Source organism: Vipera berus (genome assembly GCF_964194415.1).
Source record: "Vipera berus genome assembly, chromosome: 3".
Taxonomy (NCBI): domain Eukaryota; kingdom Metazoa; phylum Chordata; class Lepidosauria; order Squamata; family Viperidae; genus Vipera; species Vipera berus.
In genome coordinates, this window is record NC_138204.1 from 134,550,403 (window position 1) to 134,561,840 (window position 11,438).

Sequence of the window (11,438 nt, forward strand, 5' to 3'; positions counted from 1 at the left end):
TCTTAAATAAAAGAAGTATTGCATCTTTCTACATATGTATATATGTGTTTAAATGAAGAACAATTAAATATAATAGACTTGTGGTAGAGCATAAAATTGGCACAAAAGGTAAGAGGGGTAGGCCCAGTGACCAGCTGGAATTATCCTAAAATAATTGTCAGTCCTGCCTCAGCTTGAACATTTAAGCAAGAACGAACCTTGACTTCATTTATTGAGAAAGGTATAGTTTACTAAAGGTCAAGTGGAATACAGTAAAGCAAAGCCAGAACTGAAATTTGGCACCAAATCCCCAAGGGAAAACCTTTTCCCGCTCAGCACTTCCCCTTGCTTCAATTTCCAGGAAGATATTTCTGAAATGGCCATTTTGATGGTTTGCAATTGTATTCTTCTCATAGCAGCCAACTTGGAGAGGCACCTTCACTTTCTTAACTTTCACTCCACCCCCACAAGCATTCCTTCTTTTCTCTCACCCTCAGGTTTTATGTCAGGCTGGCACCAGATGATTGCTGAGTGGAGGCATGAGGTGGCAGTTCTGGAATTAATATCCAATGGGAAAAAATATAGCAATGAATTGCCAGCAAAATTCTACTAAGATTCATTGGTATAATGGTATATCAAAATATAGAACAACTGGACCTCAGCAGCAGCAATAACACCAACAATGAAATCTTCAAAAAAGGGAAAAGAATAGATCCAGGAAACTACAGACCTATCAGCCTGACCTCAATACCTGGGAAGATTCTGGAAAAGATAATCAAACAACAAATCAGCGAACACCTTGATGCAAACAAAGTCATCACTAAAAGTCAACATGGGTTTGTCAAAAAGATCATGCCAGACAAATCTTATTACATTATTTGACCAAGTGACAAAATTAGTGGACCAGAGGAATGCTGTAGATATAATTTTCTTGGACTTCAGTAAGGCATTTGATAAAGTAGATCACAAACTACTACTTGATAAGATAGAAAAATGTGGGTTAGATAGCATTACCACCAGATGGATTCGTAGCTGACTGACAGGCTGTACTCAGCGTGTGGTCCTCAATGGAATTTCATCTACATGGAAGGAAGTGTGTAGTGGGGTGCCCCAGGGCTCTGTTCTGGACCCAGTGCTCTTCAACATCTTCATCAACGATTTGGATGAGGGGATAGATGGGGAACTCATCAAATTTGCAGATAACACCAAGCTGGCAGGAATAGCCAATACTCCAGAAGATAGGCTTAAGATACAGGAGGATCTGGACAGACTCGAACACTGGGCACTATCTAACAAAATGAAATTCAATGGTGAAAAAAGTAAGGTTCTACATTTAGGCAGGAAAAATCAAATGCACAGGTATAGTATAGGTGGTACCTTGCTCGATAGTAGTAACTGTGAGAGGGATCTCGGAGTCTTAGTAGACAATCACTTCAATATGAGCCAGCAGTGTGCTGCAGCTGCCAAAAAAGCCAACACAGTGCTAGGCTGCATTAACAGAGGGATAGAATCAAGATCAAGTGAAGTACTAATACCACTTTACAATGCTTTGGTAAGGCCACACCTGGAATACTGCATCCAGTTTCGGTCACCACGATGTAAAAAAGATGTCGAGACTCTAGAAAGGGTACAGAGAAGAGCAACAAAGATGATTGGGGGACTGGAGGCTAAAACATATAGGGAACGGTTGCTGGAATTGGGTATGTGTAGTTTAACGAAGAGAAGAGTGAGGGGTGACATGATAGCAGTGTTCCAATATCTCACGGGTTGCCACAAAGAAGAGGGAGTGAAGCTATTCTCCAAAGCACCTGAAGGCAGGACAAGAAGCAACAGATGGAAACTAGTCAAGGAGAGAAGCAACCTAGAACTAAGGAGAAACTTCCTGACAGTTAGAACAATTAACCAGTGGAACAACCTGCCTCCAGAGGTGGTAAATGCTCCAACACTGGAGGTTTTTAAGAAGAGACTGGACAGCCATTTGCCTGAAATGGTATAAGGTTTCCTGCCTGAGCAGGGGGTTGGACTAGATGACCTCCAAGGTCCCTTCCAACTTATTATTATATTTATTTATTTATTTATTTATTTATTTATTTATTTATTTATTTATTTATTTATTTATTTTATTATATTTATATACCGCCCTTTCCCGAAGGACTCAGGGCGGTTTACAGGGTGATTAAAACGAAAAATACAAAAGTTAAAAACAATTAAAAAATTATATCAATCCCTGAACACATAAAAACCCCAGTTAAAATTAAAATTAAAATTCTCAGCCTGGGCCAGAGAGCTCGAAGAGCCAGGTCTTCAGGTCCCGGCGTAATGAATGGAGGTCGGGGGCAGTCCTGAGCTCCACTGGCAGCTGGTTCCAAAGGGCAGGTGCACCCACTGAGAAGGCCCTATCTTTGGGTGTTATCCGCCGGCAATCTTTTACCGGTGGCACCCTGAGAAGACCCTCCTTGTGGGAGTACACTGGATGAAGGGAGCTTGATGCCGGCAGCAGGTGTTCCCTCAGATATCCCGGACCCTCGCCATTTAGGGCTTTATAGGTCATCACCAGCACCTTGAATCTCACCCGGAAGGCAACCAGGAGCCAATGCAGCTCGCGGAGTAGAGGTGTTACATGGGAGTATCGGGAAACCCCCATCACAACTTGCGCAGCTGCATTCTGCACCAGCTGAAGCCTCTGAGTGGTCCTCAAGGGCAGCCCCATGTAGAGAGCGTTGCAGTAGTCTAAACGGGAGGTCACGAGCGCATGAGTGACTGTGCGTAGGGCATCTCGGTCCAGATAGGGTCGCAAATTATTATCTCTAATTATAAGGATTATTGTGTGTCCATCTCAGATATAGTCACACATTAATCAGTTTTATAAAATGTGCACATTGTTTCCTAATTTACTTTTTTTAACAATAGCAGCAACATTTATATTTTTTGTCTGTATTTTTCTCTAGTACATGCATTGTGTACATGTATTTCCTAAATATCTGACTTTTCATCCGATATAGTATATGCATGCTTTTCTTTTGATATTCAGTGTTTCTGTTTAGCTATCTTTTGCAAACAAAGTTCACTCCTTTGTGTGTTCAGTTATGGCAAATTTGATTATGAAGAGATTTTTTTTTTGCTAGTGAACGTTATAGATTGCTTACATTGCACTATAAAGTGCAACTGTTTTGGTGCCTCACCCTATTGTGATTGAGGAGAAAACTGTGATATATTTTTCCAGCATCTCTTTTCTTAAAGTGACCACCAAGTTTTTCCAGATGGATTACATGGTTTTCTAGTTCACTGCCTGAGGAGGGATTCTGCATAAATGTGGGACTTTGAGCTGAGGGGAAGTATGAGCCTGCTCTAGAAGGAAACCTGCACTTATTGCAGAGGACTTACACATTCCTCAGCCTGAGTAAGAGAAAACAATAAGTAGTGGGCCATTGACAATGTAAACCAAAGAGAGAATAATTTCTACTGAATGTGGTGTTATTCTGCCACCTGCCTTCTTATAATTAAATACAACAAAACATCTTTGTGAAGCACTTCAGTAAATTAAACTCAATTGAAATTAAGTTTGTTCTGTTGGCTTATTTATCAGATATAAAGTTGGTTTCAATCTCTTAATGCCACTGGTCAATCGTCGAACAGGAAATCTAATAATTTATCTCTGAAACCAATAGAAAGTTGATGGCATTTATCAAATGTTGGATTAAGTGATAGAGCTCCTTTTCATGGCTGCCATTTTTTCCCCTGAGATGCCTCTTTCCTCCAGCAGAGTCTCAGGCACAGGCACAGAAGGCAAAATGCTTGTTTTCAGTGATATAGCAGAGTTCTGAAGAGACACACTAGGTATGGACAGAACAATGAAAAAGAGACAAAAAGAAATGATGCCCAAGAAAAGCTGTGACTGTTTAACATAGAAACTGTTCTATAGGGGACATGCCATTCCCTTCTTATTCTTGGAATGTTTTTTATTATTATTTGTTATTTAAAATCAGGATTAACATAAATTAAGTCGTGGAACTGCTTACTCCCCCCCCCAACTTCACTAAATATATATATATATATATATATATATATATATATATATATATATATATATATATATATATATTCCAAAATAGCAACATCTGGATTAGAAATTTTATGAAGCCAACAGCATTCTGAGTTGGCTCTTTTTAAAAAAAAAATGCATGTTCTGCAATCTATCTTCCCTTCTCAAATACTTGATTGCCAATGGTCTCATTTATTTTTATTCAGCGAATAGAAAGGGGTGAGAATTTTTGTTTGATCCACAATTTTAAGCAAATTAAGGAAACTGACCCTTACTGGATTAATGTGCAGGTTGGAACAAATCATAATATGAAGATCATGAACTTCTTTCAAAATTTTACAATGCAGATATTAACACAAAATTTGCATTAAAATGCATATCTAAAGTAAAATGTATACAAAATGTACATAAAAAGGAAAAAAGTGTACAAAAGTAAGCATTTTCTTTTTACAAATTGCTAGAAAAATGGAGAAACCAGACAGTATGAATTTATGCCTAAAATAGCGCAAAATATCACAGGGTGGAACTAAATTGATTTAACCAGCTGAATTTCTTTCTTTCTTTCTTTCTTTCTTTCTTTCTTTCTTTCTTTCTTTCTTTCTTTCTTTCTTTCTTTCTTTCTTTCTTTCTTTCTTTCTTTCTTTTTTTCTTTCTTTCTTCCTTCCTTCCTTTCCTTTCCTTTCCTTTCCTTTCCTTTCCTTTCCTTTCCTTTCCTTTCCTTTCCTTTCCTTTCCTTTCCTTTCCCTCCACCCTCCCTCGCCTCTCCTCTCCTCCCCTCTAATAATCTTCTGAGTCAGTCCTTGCCCAGGAATATATAAAAAGACAAATACAGGTACACCGCCAAAACAATAATAATAATTTGCTTCATGTAAAAGTGCAAAGTAGCCTAACTGATATTCTGAAATGAAATCTGAACTGATGCTGAACTAGATGTAATTTTGCTTGCTATTCTAACCTCCCTCCCCCACCAATGTCTGATAAGATTTATTCCATGGGTGTATTCCTCCATGAAAGGAAGAATTTTAAGAGTGTGGCTGTCTCCTGCATGATGTGTCAAATACATTCAAGGTTCATTGATATTTCCTAGCTATGATTTTATCAAGCTCAAGCGTAACAATATTTGAACAGTTTTGCTCAGATGTAGAACTTCAGAAATCTTTTGAATGGGGAAAGAATGGTGGTAATGTGTTGTGAATTTGCTCTCTTTCCTTTTACAACAATCTGGAGGCACTCGTTTGGGATATATGGCAGCCTCTATTTGCTCATAGTTTGAAGGTGAAGCGTAGAAAGTTTTACTGGTTAAGTAAGAAAGCAACCCTATTTTCTAACCACCTTGTGAGTATAGATACTGAAAATCTCCATACTCGATTCAAGGCTGCTCTGAGCAGTTTATAGGTGAACTGAAATTAGAAGGTGTTAAGAGTCTGCCAAGCAGTAACTGTTCTTCTGGCCTGTTTGGGATTTATTCAACCAGCATTCTCTTCAGGCCAGGAAAGTAGTTAAGATGGTCTGCCTGGGTCAACTAACGAACTGTTATGGATTCCTACTGTAAAATCCATTTTTACTACATACAGGAAAATGGGAACTATCAGTACTCTATAACCCCAGTTTTTCATGTGTCAGTGGGCTTATGAAGACAATTCAAATTGCTACTTTTAACCAATAAAGCCATTTATGTCTTGTGACCTGGGCACCTTTATGTAGAACTGACCCACCTGGTCCATTTATCTCAAGGTTAGATATTAAGAGTCTCTCCCAAGCATAAGAAAGTCACAGAAGTATGGAATTTCTTAAAATTATGCTTCAACTCTGGGGCATTTTATAGCTTCAGAGATACAGATGGGGTCTTCCCTGATAATGTTCAGGAAGGCAATCCAAACAGAGCTCTTCCACAGAGATTTCAATGATCAATTTTATGGTTAGTATTGAGGATAATAAACATGAGAAATAATAAAGGGAAATGCCAGAATTCGTTGGATTTTGCCTTTTTATGTTGCTTGTGTTTGTAACGGTTATCAGATTTATGCATGCTTTTATAAAACCCATGTGGAGTCAGTATTGTACAAATACTGTAAATATTTAAAAAAGTTTGCTGTACAAAAGGATTTTTCTTGAGCAGTAGAAAGTCTAACAAACACAAAATAATGTCTGAAACATATTTTTTCCCAGTTCTGCCCTTATCTCATTTTTTTTGCTGCCCCCAGTCAAAGTTTGACACAGGTTTCTTACAAATGAGTATTCGTCTGTACCTGATATTACTGCATACTGCAAGATCTGGATATATTGAGTAGCAGTGCAACATCAACTGAAGGCTTCCTTTGTGCCAGTTTTGGGTGACGACAGTGATTAGAATGCTGGGAGTGAAAATTCCATTGGTGTGGATATAGGTTATATAATAATAATAATAATAATAATAATAATAATAATAATAATAATAATAATAATAACAATAACAATAACAATAACAATAACAATAACAATAATAATAATAATAATAATAATAATAATAATAATAATAATAATAATAATAATAATAATAATAATAATAATAATAATAATAATAATATAATGAAATTGGAAGGAACCTTGGAGGTCATCTAGTCCAACCCCCTGCTCAGGCAGGAAACCCTATACCATTTCAGACAAATGGCTGTCCAGTCTCTTCTTAAAAACTTCCAGTGTTGGAGCATTCACCATTTCTGGAGGCAAGTTGTTCCACTGTTAATTGTTCTTACTGTCAAGAAGTTTCTCCTTAGTTCCAGGTTGCTTGTCTCCTTGACTAGTTTCCATCCGTTGTTTCTTGTCCTGCCTTCAGGTGCTTTGGTGAATAGCTTGACTCCCTCTTCTTTGTGGCAACCCCTGAGATATTGGAACACTGCTATCATGTCACCCCTGGCCCTTCTCTTCATTAAACTAGACATACCCAATTCCAGCAGCCATTCCTTATATGTTTCAGCCTCCAGTCCCCTAATCATCTTTGTTGCTCTTCTCTGTAGTCTTTCTAGAGTCTCAACATCTTTTTTATATCGTGCTGACCAAAACTGGATGCAGTATTCCAGGTGTGGCCTTACCAAGGCATTCTATCCCTCTGTTAATGCAGCCTAGCACTGTGTTGGCCTTTTTGGCGGCTGCAGCAGACTGCTGGCTCATATTTAAGTGATTGTATATTTGAAGAATTTTACATTGGGCACCAGTAGTTCTTCTTTCCAAAATCAGAGGAGCAGCAAAAGCCAGGTGAGAATTAAATGATGAGGTGGAAATAGTGGAAATCCAGCAAGCAAACATTGGTGAGGCAGCTGCCTGGGGATATCATTACAAATCTGTCAGAGAAAATACATTCCGAAAGGGGGGGGACCCAAATGTTTGAAATTCAGCTGACTTCTTATTTGGTTCTGCACACATGGCATAGGGATGGATAAATAAATAAACAAAGAAATAAATAAATAAAGCAAGGTTGCAAAAAGGCACTTCACTTAAGTGAAGATTTGTGTGAAGCATTCCCTTGGAGAAAGACTCAGAAACAAAGCAGTTGTTTTGCTTGTTAGCAGCAAAACAATCAAGCCAGTTCATTTTTGCCTTTCAGAATTTCTTCATGTGTGCAAAAGCCTCTCTCAGTGAATTGATGATACCAGGCTAGTAGAATTGGCCATAACTCAATGTTTTACAAGACAGACTCAACTGAAGCAGTAAAGAGAAGTATGCCTACTTTGCTATCATCATCATCATCATCATCATCATCATCATCATCATCATCATCATCATCACCAACACTACCACTACCACCACACCATCACCCTTCTCCTCCAAAAATATTTTCCAATGCAGAAGACAGAAGGTGATTTATTGTGATAATAAGCTTTTGATTGAAACAATAGACTAAAAGACCATGCTTATGGGCATCTAAAGAATATAGCCCCTCTAGCACTGAACATTGTCCAGGGAAGGTTTTGAACTTACTCCCATCTTTCCTAAGCCTTTATGTGCTCTATCTGTATTTGTAACAGCTGACTGTAACCTATTTTCTCATGCAGAAAAATCCACTTAAACTAGGAGTGTCAAACTGCCAGCCCACGGGATGGATACCGTCATGGTGGAACTGCACCCACCCCATTGCCAGCATTGGGAAAAAAGTCACGATACATCATGGCACATCACGTGATGTTGTGAAATTGACACCCCTGACTTAAACACTTCTCTTTCATTTTTCTCCCAGCACATAGAGCCATTCTTTGTGGGATTCAATGCAAATGAAGCTTCTGAAATAGAGCATTGTTTCCTAACAAAAACATTTGCTTTTAATCCAATGAATCTCTCCAAATAGTATCAATGAAATATTTATTTTATTAAAATGTTTTTTTTCAATAACTTGTCACAGACCATTTTACATGATATTTGTTCTCCATATTGACATTGCAACAAAGATAATATGTAGATCACAAATTAAAAATGTGATTGATTAGGCAACCTACTCTCCACAAGTTTCTTTACATTAATTACTATGACGTATCCAGCTGATTCAAAGTTTAAAGGAAAAGATTCTCAGAATATCAGATAAATATAGTGTTTTGTCATTGGAGATCTCCTGTTGTTGTTGCTGTTAGATGCGAAATCATGTCTGACCCATCGCAACCCCATGGACAATGTTCCTCCAGGCCTTCCTGTCCTCTACCATCTTCAGAGATCTCCTGGGGAGATACTAAATAGTAAAATAGTAAAGGATTGGTTAAAAGTTTGATCTTATAAAGCAACAAAGAGACTAGGGGTTTAGATAAAGCTAAAGTAAGATTTTTAGGACGCTGAGCTTGTCGATCAGATGGTCGGCAGTTTGGCGGGTCGAATCCCGAGTGCCGCGTAACAGAGTGAGCGTCTGTAACTCGTCCCAGCTTCTGCCAACCTAGCAGTTTGAAAGCACATAAAAATGCAAGTAGAAAAATAGGGACCACTACGGTGGGAAGGTAACAGCGTTCCGTGCGCCTTTGGCATCTAGTCATGCCGGCCACATGACCATGGAGACGTCCTCGGACAAGCGCTGGCTCTTCGGCTTTGAAACGGAGATGAGCACGGGCCCCTAGAGTCAGAAACGACTAGCACGCATGTGTGGGGGAACCTTTACCTTTACCTTTATAATGATTAATTATAGAAAAATGCTTTTGATTTGAATTGTTTTAAAAAGAAACCACATAATAAGATAAGATTTTAAAAATGGGTGCTAGGGAATTAGCAGGAAGTAAATATTACAATTAAAGGTCAAAACTTACATTTGACTTACAATTACAAAATGAGACAGAATATTTTTAACATTAGACATACTGAATATATTTTTGAACAACAGACCAGAGGTTCATTTTAGCAATGTCTGCCTCTAGAGAAAGAATGTGTCTAAATGATATTATGAAATAATATTCTACCTGACATCAAGATTGATATGAAAAAAGCTGTTACATACAAAAAAAACCACCTAAAGTTTTAATAATCAAAAGGAATATATAAACAATAAACTGAGAGAGAGAGAGAGAAAGACAGTTGGATATTTTTCTTGTGTTTGATTTACAAAAAACACTGGCCAAAGTTTTGAAGAATTTTGTGAGAAGAGACAAAGAAAAAAAATGAATAAAATAAAATAAAATAAAATCAAGGTATATGGCATTTTTGAAGAGTCTAAAGATTAAGATTGCTAGATGTAAATGGAAGGATTATTTTTTATTTATTTATTTGTTTGTTTGTTTATTTCTTTGTTTATTATATTTGTTTTATTTATTTATTTATTATATTTGTTTGCTAACCATCTCACTTTGAGGCAACTCTGGGTGGCTTACAGACATTAAAAGCCAATAGAACCATGAACAATAAATATTCCTAATAACAGCAATAGATTAAAATTAAAAAGTTGGAGTGGAAGGGAGCAGGATGCACACAATGGAAGACATGGTTGTCTCTTAATCTGGCAACTACCTCCAATTTGATACACTCCTATTGGGGACCCAAGTCAACTGGCAGAGCCAGGCATCAGGCCCATAGGTAATGTCAGAAGGGTGGGGGCAGATCTCACTTTTTTGGGGGGGATTAAGATGTTCCAAAGGGCAGGAGCCATGGCAGAAAAGGCTCTTTTCCTGCACCCTACCACCCAAAATTCCTTGACCAATGGGACCTCTTCCTTGACGAACATGCTCTTCTGCCAGCAGAGGTGGCACAGGCCAATCCCATTGTGGGGAGGTGGTTCCTCAGATATGCCATGAAGGCATGCCATGCATGCTTTAAAAGCAATCACCACAATCTAGAATTACACCCTGAAGGATACTGGCAGCCAGGGCAACTTGCATAATAGTACTGTTACATGGGCCAGTCTAGGGTCCCAAGAACTGCCCGTGCAGCTGCCTTCTGCACAAGTTGTACAGTAGCTTCTGAATTCTGAGTGTAGCCCCACGTAGGGCGCATTGCAATAGTCCAAGCCTGAGATGACTAGGGCTTGAGTGACTGAGCACAGGCACTATATGAAGTTGATTTATTTGATCAAGGTTATAACAGATGTTGTTATCTGTGGTGATTCTTAATGGACTTTTGCTGACATCAAAATTGGAATGATGATGATTGATGGATTTGTTTATATATAAGAGATGGAATATGGGAAGAAGGTAAGTTACTAAAATTGTCTACACTTGTGATAAAGGCAGAAAATCACTTCTTTATATATTTATTTTTTATTATGGTCTTTTTTCTATATCTATTTTTTCTATTTTTTCCTTCTTTTTTCCATCTTTTTTATTCTTCTGTGTTTTTTTTCTTTTTGTATTAGTATTATAACCTTTGAGAAAATTATTATAAAAACAAAATCAAAATGTTCTTTTCTTTTAACATATCAGACATGAAGATGCTTCCTTTTACTACAACTCTTTCCCTCAATTGATCAGATGTCAAACACCTATGTTCTTTGCTATATCACTTTTGTTTAAGAAGCCATTATTATAAGGCAGTTATGAAGAGAAAACTAGAGGGGTGGGACTGAAGCTTGAGATTCATTGACACCATCTATGAATCATTCTTACCAGCAAGATAGTTAAGCATAAAGTGATAGCTTAATAATTAAGTATATACATTGAGAACTCTTCCAAGAGAGAGTTCTTATCAGTGTTTCCTCATAAAGGTTTTGGATTTGGGTATCAACAATACGCTGATGATACCCAACTTTTCATTTTGACCCCAAACCACCCCAGTGATGCCCTCGATGTGATGTCCCGTTGCCTGGAGGCGGTTTGGGTCTGGATGGGGAGGAACAGACTTCAGCTCAACCCTGACAAGACCGAGTGGCTGTACATTCCGGCATCCCGGGACATTCAAAATGTTCCATCTCTTTCTATGGGGGGTGAGTTTTTACCCCCCGTGGATAGGGCTCGCAACTTGGGAGTCCTCCTAGATTCAC